This window comes from Notolepis coatsorum (genome assembly GCF_963971535.1).
Source record: "Notolepis coatsorum genome assembly, chromosome: 6".
NCBI classification, from domain to species: domain Eukaryota; kingdom Metazoa; phylum Chordata; class Actinopteri; order Aulopiformes; family Paralepididae; genus Notolepis; species Notolepis coatsorum.
The window spans coordinates 32,553,565-32,577,287 of NC_140170.1; the positions used below are offsets into that span (position 1 = coordinate 32,553,565).

General features: G+C 43.4%; 1 protein-coding gene across 1 annotated transcript in view; it reads left to right on the forward strand.

Moving 5' to 3' along the window:
- The first annotated feature begins 266 nt into the window (after nt 1-266).
- The window catches only part of LOC311229976 (uncharacterized protein), a 51,527-nt gene continuing 28,070 nt past the window's right edge, over nt 267-23,723 (forward strand). The window contains exon 1 of the mRNA XM_084316088.1: nt 267-297. The gene's annotated coding sequence lies outside the window, so the exon portion shown is untranslated. The remainder of the gene's footprint in view (nt 298-23,723) is intronic.

A 23,723-nucleotide genomic window follows, 5' to 3' on the forward strand; every position in this document is an offset into this window, starting at 1 on the left:
GATGCCCACTGTACTTGAGTAGGGTGAGTAACCTACATGCCATTACTGCTTTTTATCTATTGACTCATTATAGCTACTTTATTATCTTGAAATAATATAACAGCAAACGGGTGCTATTTGCAGATTTGAGCTCTGTGTTTGATACTGTTCGCCCTCACCTGCTTGTCCAGAAGCTTATGGGGATAAACCCCTCAATAATCGAATGGTTCTATTCTCTTCTTACCAACAGGACACAACAAGTCGAGGTGAATGACACACTCTCTGAGGTCAAATTCTGCAGCACCGGGGTGCCTCAAGGTGCGGTGAGCTCCCCTCTCCTATTTACACTGTACACCAACGAGTGTAGCAGCAGGCAGCCTAACAATCATGTCCTGACATTTTCAGACGACATGTTTATTCTGAGACTATTGAAGGCTGGCGACTGCCCCTCTACTTACTTTAAAGAGATCCACTCCTTTCAGGTCTGCTGTGAGAGACATCATCTCATTCTCAATACCACCAGAACCAAAGAGATGATCTATGAGCCCAGAGAAGTGAGAGTACATGACCCTGTGGTAATTGGTGACTGTGATATAGAGCAGGTTGCATCATATAAATACCTAGGAATCCACATGGATAATCGACGGAAATGGGATGTACATGTTGACGTTCTGTGTTCCAAACTAGCCCAACGACTGCACTTCCTCCGTAGTCTCAGACTGTTTGGTGTGAGCACAGCGATCATGACCACATTTTATAAACCTGTCTTTTAGGTCGCTTTCACATATAGTTTTGGTGGACTCGGTGCGGTTCTGGTGGTGAAGTTGCAACATTGTTGCATTCTTCATTTGGTTCGCCTGCGTTCACATAGCAATTTGTCAGGCGCACCGAACTTTCTGAACAATGTCACACGGTCGAAAAGGGCGCTCGTCTATTGGACACAATGGAGAGTGGAAATCCCTCCCTTTCAGGAAGTGAAATGCGCGTCAACACAAACTGTGAGCGTGATAGTAGCAGAGACGTGGCATTGATCCATCGTTCGATTATAATTCCCATTACCGCCATCCTCTCGCTAAACAACTTGTACACCTCGTTGTTTTTGTGAGTGCCCACATTCCCCACAAGCAGCTGTTTTATTTGGTCTTCTGCCCCCCAAGTCTGTCCACGAGACATGTTTACACAGTGTGCTTGTTTTGCAGTGAATGCGGTCAATGCGCACGCGGTAATATTAATAATAATAACAGCTGTGTTTTTTTTCTTCCTTGTTCTACCCCAAGATGCACAGTAGATAGATAGATAGATAGATAGATAGATGCAGTGTGCTTGTTTTGCAGTGAATGCGCACTGCGGTAATATTAATAATAATAACAGCTGTGTTTTTTTTCTTCCTTGTTCTACCCCAAGATGCACAGTAGATAGATAGATAGATAGATAGATAGATGCAGTGTGCTTGTTTTGCAGTGAATGCGCGCCGCGGTAATAATATACCCAAGATGGTTTATCAGGTGACTTCCTACGTTTGGTCCGCGTTTGGTCCGATGAAGCGAACCGAGACCTACGTTTTCAGGCGGACCAGAGTTCGCGTGTTTGGTCCACGGACCGAGTTCGACGCGCATTCACACAAACCCGAAAAACCGCCGATAGTCCGGACCAAACAGCCCCTGTGTTTAAGCGATCCTAGAAAGCCTGATGAGATATGGGATGGCAGCGTGGTTTGGTACGCTCACAATACAGTGTAAGTCGAAGCTTGAAAGGCTAGTGAACGCAGCGATGGAGGTGACCGGAAACCCCAAGTATCCGTCACTCCAATCTATCTTGGAGAAAGTAGTGGTCAGCCAGGCACAGAGAATTCTTATCTCGAATATGAAGTTCTTCCCTCAGGGAGACGGTTCAGAGCAAGTAGATATAAGAGCAACCGCTACAAGCTCTCCTTCCTTCCTACATCCATCGCTCTCCTAAATAACACTAGAGGTCTATTCCTTTGAGGCGCCACCTAACAGTGGGCTGTCACCTCTTTCCTTCTTGTCCAAGTCTTAATCTGTTGTAATTTACTTAGGGCAGGGTGCAATATGAAGCTTTTTGAAATGAGTTGACCTACTTATGTATGGTTGCACCATAATACAATAATACCTAATTCATGTGCGAGTACTTTTTATCCCTTTCTTCTCTCTCTCTCTCTGTGTGGTTAACGTTACAGTAACATTAATGTTTTTTTAGGAGCAGCAGTACTGTTAGGCTACTGCTGGCCATTCATCAAGCGAGACATTGCTGATTGTTTATTTATTTTATAAGACTATGACTACCAACTGCCTAGCCAGTAGGGGTGGGACGGTACGCAACCAAACCGTGTACCGTTCAGCACGACCTCCGCGGTTCGCGGGGGCGGTTCGGGGGGGTTGGTTCCGCGGATGCGCAAATAAAAAAAAACGTCATTTGGTGGAGCCGGGAGAGGTGAGCGCTGGCTGCAGGCAGCAGCAGCAGCACTGCAGCCAGGTGCTAGTCAGTTTGTGTAAAAATGCCAAGCACAATATAAATCAATCTTCATTACGACTTTAAAAACATAGCCATTAACATTACATAGGCCTACACACATCTTGCCATAGCGTTAGCAGTTTGTACAACACAACGCACGTTTTAACCATGGTAGCCCCGCTAGCCCCAGCTAATACAGTCAACGAAATGTTACCGTAGCTAGTACTAGCTAGCAGAGGAGGAAATGAGAGTCTGAGAGGCGGGGTGTTTAAAGACAATGATAGGCGTTTTATTCAACATCCAAGAAGGCTAACATACAACTGTGTTTTACTAACTCCAACCGGGACTATTGCTGCTTTCGTGCTGCTTGTTGATGTTATAAACTCCTCCTAACGTTACCGGAGCTGAAGGTGCCACACGCTAAACTGTCCGTGGGGACCCGCGCCAACCCATAAATAGTTCCAACTCACCGAATTACGTAATCAACCACAGTTGCACTCAATATTTAAATAATGTTAGTCTAAATAAATGTAGACAGATAATGTACGTATTTTAAAAATAGAATGAACAGAGCAGTGTTGTTTTTAAACAGTACAGTGTGTGTTAGTTTGATGTATGCTGTCAGTTCGGTCTTTGTGTGCCAAACATTATTTAAGGCTGTAATAGGGGTGGACGGTATGGTCTAAAATTTATATCACGGTATAATTTGAAGCATAGACGGTAACGGTATATATCACGGTATCATCGTTTTTTATAAATTTTTATTTTATTTTATATAATTTTATTTATTTTTTTATAAAATATATATATTATATAATTAGACTTGTACTTGTATTATCTGCGAGACATCGCCACCACGCAACAAGCTCCACTGTCTGTGTGTACTCTAGTAGCCTCCAGCTACGGCCAGGATTCTCTGGAGCTGCACCTGGACCTATACTCGAGTAGCCTCGAGCAGAGCTACCGCCAGGATTCTCCGGCGCTGCACCTGGACCCTATTGGCATAACGTTACTTAACTGTGCTCAGCAAGCCCTCAGCTCGAATACGCATCGAATCAGTGTTATAAGACATTGATATCAGGAGCTATCTGTAGCTACTGCTAGCCGGATATATAACGTTAATACAACGCCTCAGTGAATTATTTAGTTCAATGGGACATTTCGTTTTGAACGGTGAACTAACTTGCGCTAACGTGAGCTAACAGGTAGCATACACGTCTCTCTACTAGACTTTGTGGAGCGTTTGTTGATGTCAGGAGCTATCGGTAGCTGGCCGACTAGATACCGTTCGGTTAGACAATGCCTCATCATGTATTAAACTAAAAGTGAATAGTTGACTGGGTCATTTTGTAACGGTAGCTAAGCTAACGTTAGCTCAGGGAGACGCCGCCGTCCTCCCGTGTCTATACGTTACTATATGAATTGAAAATGGGGGACCCTGATGGAAACAAGACAAACGTCTTTCTCAGGTCTGCATCCCCTTAACAATTGTATGTATTGAGCCGGCAATGGGTTCTGCTGAACCGTTTAAGATCTGGGGTTGGTCGCTTTAAAGCATCGCTTTAAAGCATCATTAAAGAAGTGGGGCCTGGCAGACAGCGCTGCATGTGAGTGTGGAGACCCTGAGCAGACTGTTGACCACATCCTGACCATCTGCCCCCTATACAAACCACCCTCGGAAGCCAGCCTCTTTGATGTGGGACCAGAGTTAAGGGCATGGCTACAAGATACGGAGTTGGACCTCTGACGTTACACGAAAGAAGAAGAAGAAGACTATATGAATTGAAAATGGGGGACCCTGATGGAAACAAGACAAACGTCTTTCTCAGGTCTGCATCCCCTTAACAATTGTATGTATTGAGCCGTACTGTATTGTACCCATTCTGCAATCTGTTAAATAAAGTTTTCATTCATTAATTCATTCATTCCCGTCCCACTAGACTACTAGACCCGTGTTTACATGCGTGCGGTAGGGGCTGGCACGCCCACTGCGCGAAGCCTCCTAAATAACTTTTTCCAGTTCGCACATATCTATTATCTATGACTAATTCTATCTATTTTTAGGGGCAAATGCGAGTGAAATAGTCGCGCTGTGGTTACATGACGTCATTGCTATTTTAGAGCTGCCCTACCGGTTACACGGTATAGTCAAAATCCATACCGTAGAGCAAATTCATACCGTTTATACCGTATACCGTTTATACCGTCCACCCCTAGGCTGTAAACACTTCCTCCTCGTGGTAAAATGATGTGCCTGATGTCAAACTGCCTCATTCTTTCAGTTTTTGCATGACTACGTCCTTGAGAATAACTGAAAAGTTGGATTATTTTTAGGCTATATATATTTTATGCTGATTCTGGTATTTTTGGAGTAAATTTTTTTTTTAATAAAAAACAATATACCGAACCGAACCGAAAACCGTGATCACAAAACCGAGGTACGTACCGAACCGTGGGTTTTGTGAACCGTCCCACCCCTACTAGCCAGCTGTGTATCAATCTTGGATGTAATGATAACATTACCACATTGGCTGTTTCGATGGCTCATTGATTTAACTACTGTAGCTAGCAAGCCAAGTTACTTACCGTTCTTTGTGCAGCTTCAAATGTCGAACGAAGTTGGAAGTTGTTGCGTCTCCGTCTGTGATTTTTGACCCACACGTTTTGCATACCGCGGATTTTTTGTTGACCACCACGTAGTTTTTATTATTTTATTTTATCCACTTTTTCTCCTTTTTCTATTTTTCTCCCATCCCAATTTCGATGTGCCAATTCTCCCCTCCCCTGTCTTGAACGTTGCTCGCATATGCCCCCCACAGGCCGGTCATAGGGAGGATAGAAGCCTTGCATCACATGTCCCCTCCGATACATGTGGAGGCAGCCTGTCACATCTTTTCACCTGCCAGCGCGGACTCTCATTGGCGAGGTGTAACGTGTGGGAGGCTCACACTACCCCCGCCATTTCCTGTCTCTGCTGTGCAGGCGTCCCCCAACCGACCTGTAGGAGTCGCTGTCCACAACGTCCAGATTACCACCCATCGACTTCCACCCACCAACTCTGCCAATAGGGAGGTGTAGTCTGACGTCACTGGTTGTTCCACCCATATAGGGATTCATCATTGGGAAAATGGATTATCGGCTATTGTAACAATTCTGCCGCATGAACAGTGGCAAGCTTTCCATTTGTGCACAAAATGAGTTCCCTTCTACTACTAACATTATTGTTTAAGCATTTTTGGTTGAAATAAAGGTAGTTATAAGGTTTTTAATTTGTCGTAAAAAAAGAACTACACTTACCAGCAGCCTGTTGTTCACTAGGCAGCCTGTTCAGTGCTGTCGCCTGATCCACGTCACGGCCAGCTGATACCACGCTACCTAGCTAGCTAACGTTAACGTTACCTCGCTAAACGTACTAGACGTTAGCAATGTCTACTGTCGTTAACCATTTTAAATCGGGGCATGTAGAGGCGTTTCGGGACAGAGTAAAATGTACAGGTCCTCTTCTCAGACCTGTGCACTGCATGCATCATAGCTAGCTACACGTCACGTCCGGCTGATACCACGATAGCAAACTAACGTTACAAACTCAAAAACCTTATAACTACTACTGTTGTGTCCATAAGTTCCCTGGCAGAATACTTTGTCTGTGAGGACAAAAGTAAATAAGAACGATATATATAACGCTGTATAGCATATTCTCTAAAAAGTATACAAAGAGGAGATGACTATTTTAAATCAGGGCATGTAGAGCCCGCCGTAAAAACAATAATGTTATAAACTATACACTATGTACAACGAAACAATGATTTACATTAGTATTTACAGTGATTTAATATGCAGTGAATACAAATAATGATAACGTGGTTGTTGCTTTTAGAAATGGTGTTTGGCTTCATCTGATAAATGGATAATCACCAGAGAGATACTAGCCATAGATTCAGGGTCAGTTATTTTCCCATTGTACGAATTGTTAAGCTTATCGAATGCAGTGTCAATTTTGGCAGCTATTTTCATTTTAGTTTTAGGTTTATCAGTTTTAGTCAACTAAATGTCTGAGCATTTTAGTCTTAGTCAGTTTTTGTCTCAATTTTGTCTTTTGTTTTCGTCTAGATTTAGTCGACGAAAACGGATGACATTTTTGTCTATTTTTAGTCGATGGAAAAAAACTTGTCAGAAATAGTCAACATGGAACATATTCTGATTTAAATTGCGTATTTATTTTTTAACCTAGGGGAATCTGAGTCGGCTGCACAAGTAATACACAGGAAGGGTGCACTCACTGTCGATCTGTGAATGGAGAAATAACTTAATAAGACAGTCACATTATCTCTTGCCTTGCTCACCTGGCAGCGATTATTTTAATGCTAAATATTAAATAACAGTAACAGCAGCCAGTAACAGTGTCAACAACACTAACTAACAGGATACTGTCTGTGTTGTAAATAAACACACAGTAGTACAGTAGTAGTTGAACTTGAGTAGATAATAGTAGTGTGTATAGTACACACAGTAGCAATCTGATTGCAATCTGCTTGCATAAACATATAAAATGATAAATCACATTTTGAGGTTGGTGTGTAAAGTGCCACATGGTGATGGAAGAGGTCTGGTTAGGGGTTAGATTTAGAGGTGGTCTAGGTTTGTTTAGGGGTTAGAGTTAGAGATGGTCTAGGTCTGGTTATGGCCTCTATTAACCAGACCTAGACCACCTCTGACTCTAACCCCTAACCAGACCTAGACCACCTCTCTGACTCTAACCCCTAACCAGACCTAGACCGTCCACCTCTCTAACTCTAACCAGACCTAGACCACCTCTCTGATTCTAACCCCTAACCAGACCTAGACCGTCCACCTCTCTAACTCTAACCCCTAACCAGACCTAGACCACCTCTCTGACTCTAACCCCTAACCAGACCTAGACCACCTCTCTGACTCTAACCCCTAACCAGACCCCAGGAGTATATGTTCAGCCTTATTATCTTCTGGAAATAACAAGCACTGATTGCAATGAAGAGACCCTTTTTGGACCATATGTCTAAACCTAAGGTTACTTTGCGTGCCATGGACAAGCTGTGCCTGCATTTATCTTGTTGTTCCACAATCCACATACACTTTGTCCACCAGGTTGGATACTTTAGTCTTGTTTGGCACTCTGAACCTTTTATCAAATGTTCGCAACATCATTATGAAATCCTCATCTTCCACTGTGCGTGCAGGGAGTGCTGAACCTTTAGAGCTGGTCTAGGTCTGGTTAGGGGTTAGAATTAGAGGTGGGCTAGGTCTGGTTATGGCCCCTATTAACCAGACCTAGACCACCTCTGACTCTAACCCCTAACCAGACCTAGACCACCTAGGCTCTGACTCTAACCCCTAAGTTAGGTTTGGTGATGGTCATTGGTCAGTGCTGGGCTGCTGCTGGCAGCGGTTTATTCTATAACAACAGGATACTGTAAACTAAACACAGTAGTACTAGTAGTACACACTGATTGCAATCTGCTTGCATAAAAACATTATATAAAATCACATTTTGAGGTCAGTGAAGTGCCACATGGAAGAGGTCTGGTTAGTGGTTAGAGTTAGAGGTGGTCTAGGTCTGGTTAGGGTAACTTAGGGGTTAGAGTTAGAGGTGGTCTAGGTCTGGTTAGGGGTTAGAGTTCGAGGTGGTCTAGGTCTGGTTATGGCCCCTATTAACCAGACCTAGACCACCTCTCACTCTAACCCCTAACCAGACCTAGACCACCTCTGACTCTAACCCCCAACCAGACCTAGACCACCTCTAACTCTAACCCCTAACCAGACCTAGACCACCTCTAACTCTAACCCCTAAGTTAGGGTTGTGACTTAGAGGGGGTCTAGGTCCGGATAGGGGTTAAGAGTTGGTCTAGCCCTTTACATCCATCTATCTAAATAATAATAAATTATAATGAATGCTACAATAACAACCTAAATTAAAATGTTAAGTTTGTGTCAGTGAAACTTTCAGTCTGTCTGTCAAACTGAACTGAAAACGTAATGAACATATTTTGACCAGTCAATGGATAAAAGCAATCTGAACCTTACTTCTCCCAAATATAATGAACATATTTTTAACAGTCAATGGATGAAAGCAATCTGAACCTTACTGTCCTGTCCTCCTCCTCCCAAATGTCTCAAACACGAAACACCGTCTTTGATATATGGAAAAGAAAATGTCAGCATTACCAGTAACTGGAAAGTGGTAACCATTACCGCATTCACAATTGTTCATCTTGAGAAAAGTACTTTCTTCCAATATGTCTCTTGCTCTGTTGCGGCGGCCATTTGAGAGGTAACCAGTTACACTGAAGACACGTTCGGCAAAGGCTTGGGATGCTGGCAACGTCAGGAGATCCAAGGCCAGAGGTTTCAGATGTGGAAACACCATAGGACTCTGAGAAATCCAGAACTCGGTAGCAGATTCCTCAACGTCTGTGTTAGCACTAGCAGCCTGGTGGTTGGACAGCCCTTCTTTGTATTTCAGAATCTCCTGTCTAATGTTAGTGGTCTTGGGCGTCTTTGGCCTTGCTGGATGACTGGCACTGAAAAACTTGAACCTAGGCCGCTTTGCCAAGGGTGTCTCTGCTGAAGCCATGTTTTCCAGTTCCTCATCATCGGTCACCTGCTCCACTCGCACTTCCACTCTTCGGGACATGCTGTGAGCAATGTAGTCTTCTGCCTTCCGTAGAAGATCCTGCATTCCCTCGTCTTCATTCTCAATAAGGGTCTCAGCTGATACATGGGGGTCAACAACATGCTGCTGCAGCAAGAGGAGAGAACCTGACGGCTGTAACGTCAAGGAAAACGCTGAAACGATTGTGCATGTTGAAAAGCATCTTCTGTGCCAGTGAAGCTGCCTCTCTGTAGTTTCTAGCATGAGCTACATTGAATTCAGACAGATGACTTCTGAGATCCAAAAGAGCAGCACAACGAGGGAAAGGGATTGGGTGTCACTTTGCAGCATCTTTGTGTGCTCAGCAAATGGCAGTAGAAGGTCTCGCAGCATGCCAATCTTCTGCCACTCACTGGGCTGCAGGCTGTCCCCGCTCATGGATTCCGCTACTGCTGTGACGTGGTCCTTGAGTTGAAGACAACGCGCCATCATGGCGTGACAACTGGACCATCTGGTGGGACAGTCTTTGAGGAGGATGAGACCAGACCTCTGCAGCAAGCGCTCTGTGGCCACAGATGATTTGCGGAACTGGTTGACCAGGTGCCTTGTTTTGTCCAGCAGTCTTGGGATTGAGGCTTCCTTGTTCAGCAGCATGTTCACTACAAGCTGGAGGGTGTGCACAAGGCATGGGCTCCTCTCCATTGCTCCATAGGCATAGTCGTCCCTACATGATGGAGATAAGAAAAAATACAAATGCATAGTTTAATGATCCATTTATTCTTTTTAACTTATTTATTCAATTCACAATGTTTAACCTTTTAACGTATTAACTTATTGTTGAATGCCGATGGGTTATCTCTTATTTTTCTCAGATCACCTACTCGAGATAGAACCCTGTGGCCGCCCGATAACCCCCAGCGAGGTGCTAAACTTGCTAAGTTCTCGGGTCAATTACTATTTCTATCGAGCTTACTTCATAGTCACTAGTTAGTTATATCCAGTTGATATGAAATATAAGCATAGAAGAGTTGTTAACCTCTTCTTTGTTTGTAATAAACCGAATGTATGTCTGGGAGAACTCTTATTGCCTATAATAACAATAATATTATTATTATCATTATCATCATTATTATCATCATTTTACGAAAGGGCCTGTAATGCTACTCATTTGAAAGCCTGATGATATTACTTCGCCTACAACAATAGTAATTATATTAGCGCAATAACACTTAATAATCCTTTGCAGACTTCCGGTATGAGAGCAGACGGGTAACACACATGCGGTAGAGCTCCTGGTCAAAAGAGTGAAAAATGGATAAATAAAGACCCGAAAAGTGATTAAAAATGAAGATGCAAACGAGAAGGAAGGAGGAAAAAACAATTGTGAAGGAAAGAGAAATGGAGGACTCACGGGAAGAGGAGAGTTTGATGGAACAGAGTCCGGGAAGAGGAGAGTTTGATGGAACAGAGTCCCCGAAGCGAGGCAGAGGAAAAGCAGGCGGAGGAGGGGGGAAGACCGGCCGGGACAGACACGGGAATGCCAGGATGGGCCGTGGCCATGCAGGCCGGAATATTGGCGACCATACAAATGAACGCGGACACGATGCGGGCCGGAATATTGGCGACCATACAGTCCAACACGGACATGATAAGGAGCGATATTGAGAAGCTACGGGAGGAATTGAGGAAGGAACAGGAGGATTTCAGAGGCGAAATAGGTACAGAACTCAAAATGGTGGATGAAAAGATGGCGGAGCAGGGTAGAGGAGTAGCCGAGCTACAAACAAGAGTGGCACAAGCTGAAGAATGGAGCACAGAGATACACGAGGTGTTAACGAGAGCAATTCAACAACAAGAAAAGATGGAGACAAAGATGTCGGACATGGAGGGGAGGTCATGGAGGAATAACATCAGGCTATGGGGATTGAAAGAAGGAGTCGAAGGGGAATCAATGACCTTGTATGTGGAAAAGCTTATCAAAGAACAATTGAAGGAGACGGGACTGGAAAAAATGGAGATACAGAGAGCCCACAGGGCGTTGGCTCCGAGACCACAACCGGACAGACCCCCGAGGGCGGTTGAAGTATCTCTATCTTCATTTATACCTATATCTAAGTTCAGTGATCGTATAGTCTTTTACCCTTTCCTCTGCATTGTTTGGTATTTCAGATGTTCGGTTCAAGTAAGGAAAGAAGCTGACGAGGTGGTTCAATCAAACAAACTGCGGTGTTTATTTCCATTCCTAAATAAACCACAGCTTATTTCAAAACACAGTAAAAGCTCTTTACTTCAATCTAATCGTCTCTTTGGTGTATCTAATTGTCTCTTTGATGAGGCAGTTGATCCATGCTCGGATCAGCTGCGGCCGTCAGAGCGTTCTTATCTCGTGCTGGGGTGGTATGGTTGTTGTCTCGGGTTCCCATGACAACACGAGTCTTCTCTTAGTGGTTTGCTGGTCGTTCCTCGGCGGTCAGGCAGGGAGCGCTTGATTTCGTCTCGGCGGAGTCTGGATTCCCTGCTGTATGGCGATCTTCTATCATCGTCCGTGTCCGTGGCTCTGTGCGTGTCCGGCTCGGCTTCTCGAGTCTCTGGTTCTCCAGTCTCCCGCGCTCCACTCCTGTCTCCGGGTGTGTGTGTGTCTGTCCGTCTCCATCAGCCCTATTTAAAAAGGGAAGAACTCCCCCAAAGCCCCCGGAAACGTGTCCCCCAGGGCTCAGGCTTCTCCATTGGCCAAATTCCTTCTAGCAGGAACTTGTCTGTCGTGACACGTCATCCTGGGTCTTGCGACACAGTGTATAATGGGGAGAATCCGACTGGCTGTTAGCCGTTCTATTCCATTACCGTATTTGGGGATCCTTACAGTTCTTCTCTCCGTCCTCAGATAATAGCATACGTCCTTCAACAGAAAATAGAATACTTTGTTTTCTTGATTAACCTATAAGGAGTCCTGTGTCATGGTTTCTTTTATCCTTATTTTAGCTTTAACCTTAATTTACTACCTCTGTCTTATTATTTGGTTCACTTGTTGTCTACTTTTCATGCTTGCTAAACCTATTATCAAATGTGTTTTTTGTATGACAGTTTTACTTGTAGTTAGGTTATGCTAGCATTAATTCTAGAATGTATTTAACTCCATTTGGCTTTTCTAGTATCCAATGTTAATCATATTTGATACCTAACTGAATGTTTCTGAAACTCCCTTGCTTCTAGACTAACCTTTAGTATATGTGATAATTGTTTTGTTTAATTTTCTATACTCTGAAGCCTAGTCTCAGACCAGCTGCCGTAGCAGGGAAATACCCTCCAGTCCTTTTCCTGGGTCCAACGGCTGGTCAGCTATTGTCTACAAGACCTCTGACCTCCACAATCGATGAGCCTTCAAATGCTAGGTTTCATCATCCTACAGAATGTATTCCCTTCCCCCCAGTCCTGTTCATGCCTGTTCTAAGATAATAAGTTCCTCTTTAGTCTCTTACCAAATAGGTTCGACCGTGGGGGAAACAGAGATTAGTTGATTTCCTTTACCTAAAATCAACAAGCCTCTCTCCTTGCTTCCTTCAAGATAGCCTGGAGGGGTCAGTAATTATCTTAAGGTCAGCCAGCTGGTGGGGTGATGGGAGAGTTGACTAAATCCTACTATCTTTAGGCCTGGTGCCAACTGACACCATTTCTCCTGGAGCCCCTGTCGCCCCTTACAGTTTACCAACAGCATTTCCGTCCAGTATCATTTTGTACAGTTTCATTTGTTTTATTTATGTTTTCATTTAGAAATATACGACACAGTGATTATTAACTTTCTGAGATTCGAGGTTAAGGAGTTGATACTCAGAACCGCGTGGACCAAGAAGATAGAAATCGAGGGGAAAAGACTTTCGTTTGACCACGATTACTCGACAGCGGTGGCAATAACACGCAGGTCTTACGCGGGACTGAAGAAAATTCTGAAAGAAAACCGAATGAAATTCCAATCACCCATGACCTCGCTAAGGATCCACTGGAAGGAAGGGACAGTGACGTACGCGACGGCGCGGGAGGCGGCGGGGGAAATGAGACGACGGGTGATGCAGATGGCGGAGGACGGAGAAGGAAGGAGACAGGAGGACCAGACGCTGAGCCTGCAGCAGAGATTGGAGAAAGCACACAGGTGGACCAGAGTAGGAGATCGGAACCCGGGAGAGGAGGGAGGAGAGAGATGAAGGCCGAGGTGAGACGTGACAGACCGAAGGCGGAGACAGACGAGGAGGCCAGAGACGGAGAAGGAGGGGAGAGGAGGCGGGAGGAGACGAACGGATGAGTACACGCACAAGAGATTGTAAATATCCAGGGGGGACGAGTCCGCCTACAGGAGGGAGATCGAGAGGCTGCTGAGCTGGTGCAGCTGCAACAACCTGGACCTCAACGCCCAGAAAACAGTGGAGATGGTAGTGGACTTCAGGCGGAAGGCAGCCCCCCCCACCCCGATCATTCTGGGAGGCACCCCGGTGGCCTCTGTGGAGTCCTGCCGCTTCCTCGGCATGACACTCTCCCGGGACCTAAAATGGGAGCTGAACACCATCGCTCTCAATAAAAAGGCCCGGAAGAGGATGTACTTCCTACGTCAGCTGAGGAAGTTCAGGCTGCCGAGGACCATGATGGTCCAGTTTTACACCGCCATCATCCAGTCCATCCTCACCCTCTCCATCATCACCTGGTTCCCTGCAGCCACGGTCAGAGACAAGGCCAAGCTGCAGCGTGTGATACGCTCGGCGGAGAGGGTGATCGGCTGCCCCCTTCCCTCCCTCGAGTCCCTACATTCCACCAGGGCCTTGAGGAGGGCGAGGAAGATCATGGCAGACCCCGCCCACCCGGGTCACAACCTCTTCAACATGCTCCCCCACGGCAGGCGCCTACGGCTGCCCAAGACACTAAAGTCCCACCACAGACTGAGTTTCTTCCCCTCAGCGGCTCGCCTGGTTAACGAGTCAGGTGTCCCCCTGCTCCACCCCCCCTCTATGGCGAGCTGCTAGGGCTGGACTTCTGGACTTGAACTATGCTGCACTGTATCCATGTCCCCTACCACTACCACTGCACTTTACTGTCTTATTGTTGTCTCACTGTTCTGTCCTGTTTTGCACTTACTTATTTATTTATCATTATTATTTTGTTGTTCCTATTTGTGAATAATCATGCACTGAAATGTCAAATCACGTTCCATTTGTACCTGTACAATATGGTGAATAAAGTAATCTGAATCTGAATCTGAAAGACTACCCAAATAGAGACAAAATATAGAAACTGAAATAACATATACATAAACACACATTCCCAGGTAGAGACAAGGTATAGGAACAGACATAACATATGCATGGACACAAAAATACAAATGCTGATGAAGGAAATAAATGGAAATATAATTAGGTATAATAGACGGAACACAAAACATTGAAACAAATACATAGACACACGCTGCGAGTAACACAGTTGGAAGGAATTAAGGGGATAAATAAACATCACAGAAAATAAAGGGGAGGAAAAGAAAGTAAGAGGGGTACACAGAGGACGCCACACACTTGTTTGAGAGGAAGGAGGGACATTGGAACATGTGAGCCACATTGAGAGAGACCTAGGAAATGAGGATCTTTGGACAGAAAGAAAGACAGAGCGCTTTTGACCAGGAGCTCGACAGCACTAAAAACGGCAAGAAGGCTGGACAAATATGACGAGCGGTTGGGGGCAAGGGTTTCAGACCCCCAAGCCGTCAGGAGGAGGCCTCTCACTAGGAGAGCAGTTACTCCTCACCCACCAGCAGGGGACAGGGGGGGACACAGGGACCCCCCGAACGCCTTGGGAGCACTTTATTTTTTTTATTTTTATTTTTTTATTATTGCAAAACAAAATTATTAAAAGTCAGTACTCAACACACAATGCATAATGAAACTAACAATTAAGGTGGCTAAAATGACATGCAAGTACAGAAACGGAAAACAAAAAAAAGTATATAATAATATTTTACCGTATACAGTGTATATCCAACGAAATTACCAATTATACCAATGTCTTATACAGGATATACCCCTAATACCTATTATCTAAAACCCTACACACACATGCTCCAGCTCGAACCCCCCCCTCCCGGACCCCTCCTTGGATAGTACCTCCATTATCCCTCACTCCTAACCAGACACTACCATTATAAGCTAGCTTTTATTCTCTCCACCACTTCTAACCACATTGACATTTTGGAATCGTTGAGACCCAGAATTCTTGCTGTAGATATTTCTTGATAAATCACATGTAAGAAACCAAACCTTCCGGCAATTTTTTTCCGGTTGAAACCAGCGTGATGCGATCAGTTTTTTAGCTACTGTGATACCCGATAAAACCAATCTCTTTAGCTGTGGATTTACTGCAAACTCAAAAACATCATTCAATAGTAATACAGAGGGGTGTACTGGTATATTCCAAGATACGAGTTTTGATAATTGATGGGTCACATCTTTCCAGAATGCCTTAACTGGTGGGCAGTCCCAATACATGTGCATAAATGTCCCTTCGTCTCCATTTGTACATTGGGAGCATTTTGAGTCTTGTTTAAGACCCATTCTGTTCAGTCTTATAGGAGTCAAGTATGTCCTGTGAATATAGTTAAGATTGATTTGTTGATGGTCCGGGTTCCTTGATGTAAGACGGACATTTGCCCATGCTCCTTGCCAATCAAAGTCACTTTCCAGGTCTGGTATATCCCTCCTCCAGACAGTCTAGTTGGAGGGTTTCATACGAGGACGTTAGTAATTGATAATAAAAACCTGATACAAAACCTCTCGATGTCTCTCTTTCATAGAAGAATTTGTGGTATCTGTGGTGTTCAACTGGTATGTCTAATGGAACACCGTGAGACTTCAAACATAGCCGTAACTGTATGTAAAAAAGCCATGTGGACTCTGTGAGATTTTGTGCATATTTCTCCATAACTACAAAAACCCTGGTTGTTAAAAACATCCCCTAATGAGTGTATGCCTTGCTCTTCCCATATAGGGAATCTTATAGGACGTTTTTCAATTAAGAGTGCATTGTTATTGAATAAGGGAGTGTGATTGTGCCATTTTTGTGGGTTAGGATATTTTTTTTGTGTTTCACGCCATATCCGGATCGCATGGGTAATTATGGGGCCAAATTTCCGCTCACAGTGCTTGATTGGTAGTTTAGTGTGTGCTATGTCCTTCAGTCTATGTGGGGCTACTATGTTTTCTTCCAATTTTTTCCAGGATACTAATGCTTGGGGATCAAACCATATTGTCAATGGTCTTAATGTGTACGCCTTAAAATATTGGAAAAAATCTGGAACTGCCATGCCACCGTCTGCTTTATTTCTCTGTGCGGTGGATCTTTTTATACGTGGTGGTTTGTTATTCCAAATAAATTTGTATGTGGAGGAGTGTAATCTTTTCCAGTAACCCTCTGGAGGGGGTAACGGTAGCATTGAACTGATGAAATTGATTCTAGGTAGTACATCCATCTTAACTATTGATACCCTTGCCTGTACTGAGTTTTTAAGTTTTGCCCACCTGTCCAGGTCGTCTTTGATTTTGTTCTGAATTTTTGTGTAATTGTGCTTCACCATTTGTCTTATGGTGGGAAATATTTCCACACCCAAGCATCTAAATTGTTTTACCATAGGTATCTCACCTGGGAGGGTTGTATCTTTTTTTGCATGGGTGTTAAGTGGAAGGAAAGCCGACTTCGGCCAATTTATTTTAAATCCCGATAAATCACCAAAGTTCTCAATCAACTTGAGTAGATGAGGCAATGTGGTGTTGGGGCTTTGCATGAACAATATTACGTCGTCCGCATATAAACTAATTTTATGTTGTGTGCCCTTGATTACGATTGGTTCTATGGATTGGGATTGTCTTATATATTGTGCTAAAGGCTCTAATGATAGATCGAATAGTCCGGGACTAAGAGGGCAACCCTGTCTGGCTGAGCGTGATACCGGAAAGATTTTGGAGATGAATGTACCTGTTGTAATCATGGCCGATGGGTCTTTGTATAATACTTTAATCATATCAATGAATCCTTTTCCTAACCCCATCCTTTCTAATACTGCCCATAGATACGACCATTCCAGCCTGTCAAAGGCTTTCATAGCATCCAGGGACAGCATCGCCTTAGGTATGGTGTCGTCCTTGTCTGCATCTAGTACGTGCAGTATTCGTCTTATGTTATCAGTGATCAGGCGACCTCTTATGAAGCCAGTTTGGTCCGGATGAACTAAAGACGTCATATGCTTTTGTAATCTGATGGCTAATACCTTAGAGTACTGTTTGACATCGGTTTCCGAGGAGGCTTAAGGGTCTGTAACTACCGCACTCGGTGGGGTCTTTGTCTTTTTTGAGAAGGACTGAAATGAGTGCAATATTGTCGTTTTTATGGAAGCTCCCCTCCTTGACTGAGTATAAGATCATATTTAGTAATAAGGGTCCAATTATGTCCCAACAAGAAAGGTACATTTCTGATGGGATACCGTCTCTTCCAGGAGCCTTACCATTTTGCATTTCGGATATGGCCTTCTTGAGTTCCTCTAGTGTGATCGGTGTTTCTAACTGTTTAGCGTCATCCTCTGAAAGTTTAGGGAGAATAATTTGATTAAGATATGTGTCCATTTTGTTTTGATCGAAGGTCGTTTCTGATTTATATAAGTCGGAGTAGAATTCTTTGAATGTATCCTTTATTATTTTGGGGTCTGTTTCAAGTACTTGTTGTGCTCTAATGGTAGTTATATCTGCAAATTTTGCATTAATTCTTAATCGCATGGCTAATAGGTGACTAGGTTTAGAACCTTGGGAGTACTGCTGTTGTCTTGTGCTGCGTATTTGCATTTCCGATTGTTGTCTGTATATGGCATTGATCTCTGTTTTTAGTACGTTAACTTGATTTTCTAGTTGAGTTGTTGTATTTTAAAGAATTAAATAACGTTGAGTAAAGCGTTTCCAGTTCAGACAGTTTTGTGCATTGATTCTTGCGCATTATGGAGGAAAATCTATCAGTGAAATCCTTGATCATACCCTTTACCGACATCCATATTATTCTGGGGTCTTGCACCGAGTTTGCATTCTCCCGTAGGAATACTATGAGAGCTTCTTTGAGTTGTGTAATGAATTCCTTGTTATTAAGCAGCATCGAATTAAAACGCCATCTTGGGGCCCGGGAAGATAGTATACCAAATGTTGCTTTTAGGAGTAAATAACAGTGATCTGATAGTGCATTGGGTATCATTTCCACTTCATATTTATCAAATAGTCTCGGGGATGCAAAGACATAATCAATTCTGGATAATGTGTTATGTCTCGCCGATCGACAAGAGTACTTTCGGGTCGTGGGATTAAGTGAACGCCATAAATCATTTACACCTGTAATCTTTGACCAATCCTTTAATGCTTTAGATGAATTTTTTTTTCGCTGGAAAAGGCGAGGTAAGATTTGTCCATCCTTGGATTCCAAATGGCATTAAAATCCGCACCTATTATAAATGAGTAATCGGGATGGTTTAACATTTCATCGGTTAGTGTAGTGAAGAAACCCTCTTCGTACAAATTTGGGGCATATACCGCTGCCAACGCTATTTTCCTGTTATTGTGTACAATCCTAGCTATAGTTATACGCCCATCCGCATCCGACCATACCCCCTTTAATTCAATATTTAACTTACGTCTGACGACTATGGCTACACCTCGAGTTCTCGTACCAAAAGAAGAGTGACTAATATTATGATATGTGTTATCCGCTAACGTATCTATGTCTTCCTCTAAAATGTGCGTTTCGCTTACTAGAGCCACGTCCACATGTTCTTTTTTCATCAGTGTGAGCACGCTTTTGCGTTTGTGTTTGTTTATCCCACCAGTGTTCCATATCATTATATTCAAACTAGCCATAATCTATACATGTTTTTGTGTAGTTTTTGGTAATGCTTCTGGAGTGCGAAGCTACAATAGATGTACATCCAATTATTGAGGTCCCGTTGAGAGCCGAGCTTAAAAACATATATATATATATATACAAATAAAAATCCCCTTTTTTCCCCTCACCCAGAGAGTCGTACAGGCCTGTGTTCCAAAAACACATCCTCCGCGTATGACTCCCTCCCTTAGGCCACCGGATTGCCCAAACTGAGCTTTGTAATCCTAATCTTCCTATGCTAATTGCCATAGGATCTAACATTTTCATTCTAATTCAATAGAATGTCGCTTTTGGTCTTGCGCCTTCCCTTACTGTAATGAAATATTATGAAAAATGAAAAAAAAAAAGAATAATACACTTTCATCGATATATTCATTTGAACCTTCTAACTTATGTAGGAAACATCAGAAAAAAGGAAAAGATTGTAGAGAAACATTAACACCTTAATATGAAGAACAATGGGAAAGAACAATGTAAGATAAAAGAGAAAAAAAAGGAGTGAGAGATAGAATAAAACTCAACGTGGAGAAGCCACTAGAACAGAATTGAGTAAATAGATAAAAGAGAAAAACAGAGACTTTTAGAGCTACAATGTGCCAATCTCTACATCAGTGGAGTGATTATTTAAATTATTAGAATAACCTTGTTGTGCTCATACGTTTAGGTGTGGTTGATTTTTTTTTAAAGTCTTATTAAGGCCTGATTAAACTTCAGTCAATTGATCATATGCTTATGCTTATACACACCGGATGTTAATGTTAGAGTTGCAGGCCTTCGTTGTAATGGTGCATTATATTCTAGAAGGTTGTAGAATACACTAGTATATACTAACAGACTGCTGTTATGTTCCAGAATGATCTTCCTACCCAGGGTTCATGACTACTAGTATTTTCGGGATATTTCTAAGTGACCCAGAGCAGTCGAGCGATGAGCCCAGAATATTCCAGATTGTTCTTAGTGTCAATGATATATTCTTGTCTCCACTGAGACCAGAGGTCTGAAAATATAATGCATTACGAATCATATTATACACATTATGCCTTGGTGTAGCCGGCATGCATATCATCTGCTACTTTTGTTGAGCCCGGATAAAGTCATTCGAATACTGATATACACAGAGAAAGAGAGAGATGAGAAGGCTTAACTGTTGTTAGACAGTGTTTCGCTCTGCCTTGGGGGTTCTGCTCCATGTAGATTCCAGTATTCCTCGGCTTCTTTAGGCGTGTGTAATCCTACCCTACGGCCGTCACTGCCCACGATCGATAATAGCGCCGGGTATACTAGCCTTGGTTTGAGGCCAGACTTGAACAATTTCTGCATCACCTCCTTGTAGGGGAAATGCTGAGCGATGGCCTCTTTGCAAAGATCCTCGTAGATAAATATTGGGTTTTCACCATGTTTCAGCTTTCCCCTTTGGTGGTCCGTTGCTTGTTTGATCCCGAGTACCGATTCTGTAAGCTTGGTCCACTATCGGCTCTGTGTTTAGAAAGTTGTTAACCAAAATCTCTGATAGCACTGTTGGAAACTTGTCGTCTGCGCAATTGACTGATTCATCAAGTCCTACAATGCGGATGTTATTTCGCTTGTAGTATCGTTGGGTTTCGAGTAGCCTCTCCATCGCTTCATCTTTAACTTCTTGTATTTTCCTCCGACATGCCTCTTCCACCCTTTTTATCTCCTTTGTTACCTCTGTCAAACCAACGTTGATGATGTTCTCGTTCTCTTTGACTGCCTGTGTAATTTCTGTCACCGTATTCTCCACTGTCGTGATTATAACCTCTTCGGTTTAGCTGCAATATGTAGCGCACGCATTTGGCTATAGCTCCGCTCCCGTTAACGTTAATTTCATTTAAACCTTATTTGGACAATACCAAAAGAGATTAAACCACATCGTATGTATTGATAAGACCTTCTACTAACTATATCAAAAGACAACATGGATAAGGATAAGAAAAAGAGTGGAAAGAAACAAGAAACAGCAATTCCAACGGCGCCGATTGAAACACGTTCAAGAAAAATAACAGGCGACGCTGCGGCAGATCCGTCGGTGACAAGCCCCGACGTGGGGAATATAGAGGAGAATACACCGGGACCAACGACTACTGGCCCCGAGAGGGAGACAATAGATGACAACATAACAGGAACGACAGGAAAAAGTACCGTGAGAGATAAAGCAGGTGATTTTGAGAAGATAATAGCAAACAAATCCATCGGATCCCTCACTGCACCCATAACATCAACTGACACAAGCAGTGCAATTACACAACCCGACTTCAACTCACTGACTATCCTGATGAAAGAACAGATGGTCGCTTTCAAATTACACGTTGCACACATCGATACTAAATTCGAACACATCGATGCTAAACTCGGGAGCACTTTATGTAGAGTTTATGTTTTTTATTTATGGTAATCATTATATGTATTCGGTGAAGAGAGCGGAGGCTACAACCGGAGGGGGAAATAAGTGTGACATGGGGGGGAATGACAGACGAAAGAAGAAGAAAGATGACAAAGGTTAAAGGTATAAAAATGATGTCGTTAAACGTTAATGGAATGAATAATCCGATAAAGAGGGGCAAAGTGATGTTGAAATGTAAAAAAAGTGAGATGCAAGTGATTTTTTTGCAGGAGACACATTTGATAGCACAGGATCATGAGAAACTGAAAAGATTTGGATATGAAAATGCATACTATAGTTCCTTTAAACGGACCCTGAGGAGAGGAGTAGCCACGTTAATCAAGAACAGTCAAATTTTAATTGATCAAAGAAGTAAGAGACAAGGAGGGGAGATTTGTTCTGGTGAAGGGGAAAATGGAGGGTCAAATGGTTACGTTAGTGAATGTTTATGCACCCCCAGAGAGTGAGAGGAATTTATATGAGACCATTTTTGATATGATAGTGATGGAACTAGAAGGGATATTGATATGCACGGGAGATTTTAATGTGGTACTGAATCACGACTTAGACACCACGAGTACTAGGAAAGGACGGCCACAGATCAGCAGATATATGAATATTCAAATGACGGAAATGGGAATTACAGACGTTTGGAGGGGGATGCACGCCATGGACAGGGAATACACACATTACTCACACCCACACGTGACATATGCGAGAATAGACAATTTTTTGATGACGACGGGGGACAGTTACAGGGTACGGGAGAGCAGAATAGGAGTAGCGGACATATCGGATCACAGTGCCATATATCTGACAGTAGATCTAGAAGGGAGACGGAGGAACACGATCTGGAGACTAAATGTAGGAATACTAAATAACAAGGGGGTGGTGAGTCAGATCAAGGAGGAGATAGCCAGGTATAAGGAGGAAAATGACAACGGGGCGGTAGACCCGAACATTCTATGGGACACACTGAAGGTGGTGATAAGGGGGAAATTGATGGAGAAGACAGCAATGCTGAAGAAAGCCAGAACGGAGACATATCACAATCTGATAGGGAAGCTGAAGGATCTAGAGGGGAGACACCAGATATCAAAAGAACAGGGAACGCTCGGAGAAATCAAAGAAGTAAAGGCCAGGATAAATAGGGAATTATTTACGGAAATAGAAAAGAAAGCGAGGTTTATGAAACAAACATACTATGAAGGGGGTCCAAAAGCGACCAGACTGTTGGCTAGGAGAATCAGGACGCAACAGAAGTTAAACACGATACACACAATAAGGGATACAAAGACTAATGAAATATTGAGGGACCCAGCTGAAATAGAGAGGGCATTTAGAGAATACTATGAGAAACTATACACACAGCCAAAGGCAGCGGGAGAAGAGGAAATAGAAGCTTATCTGGAGAAGCTAGAGTTACCATAGTTATGGCTTGGAAAAACCTGATGGATCCATGAGGCTAGGATAAGCCTTGTGGACCCAACTTTTTAGATGAAGGAACGGGTACATAGGAGACACGCCTCCAGTTTTTCAAACGTTTTTGACACGCCTCAGCTTCTGAGCTGAAGGCGTGTTTTTGCGGACCTCCCAAACTTTCAAACTTTTTAGATGAAGGAATGGGTACAATAGGAGACACGCCTCCAGTTTTTCAAACGTTTTTGACACGCCTCAGCTTCTGAGCTGAAGGCGTGTTTTTGCGGACCTCCCAAACTTTCAAACATTTTAGATGAAGGAATGGGTACAATAGGAGACACGCCTCCAGTTTTTCAAAAGTTTTTGACACGCCTCAGCTTCTGAGCTGAAGGCGTGTTTTTGCGGACCTCCCAAACTTTCAAACTTCTTAGATGAAGGAATGGGTACAATAGGAGACACGCCTCCAGTTTTTCAAAAGTTTTTGACACGCCTCAGCTTCTGAGCTGAAGGCGTGTTTTTGCGGACCTCCCAAACTTTCAAACTTTAGACTGTTTTCTTTATACGTTTTTCTTTTTCTTTCTTTCTACCACAAGACGCGGCCACTGATGGGTCCATGGGACTTGGATAAGTCCTGTGGACCCAACTCTGGCCACTGACCACATGAGCGAACGGGTACATACGCACACAATACACGGCCACTGATGGATCCATGGGACTTGGTAAAGCACTATGGACCCAGCTATGACCACTGATAAAAACGTAACTACACTAGCATTATAAGACCTAAACATTGCTACCTACCATACAAGTGCATTGGTTTAGTGCACTTCCGGTTGCCACTGAGCGGAAATGTTTGTGCGGACCTGTTCTCCCAAACTGGTAAGCAAA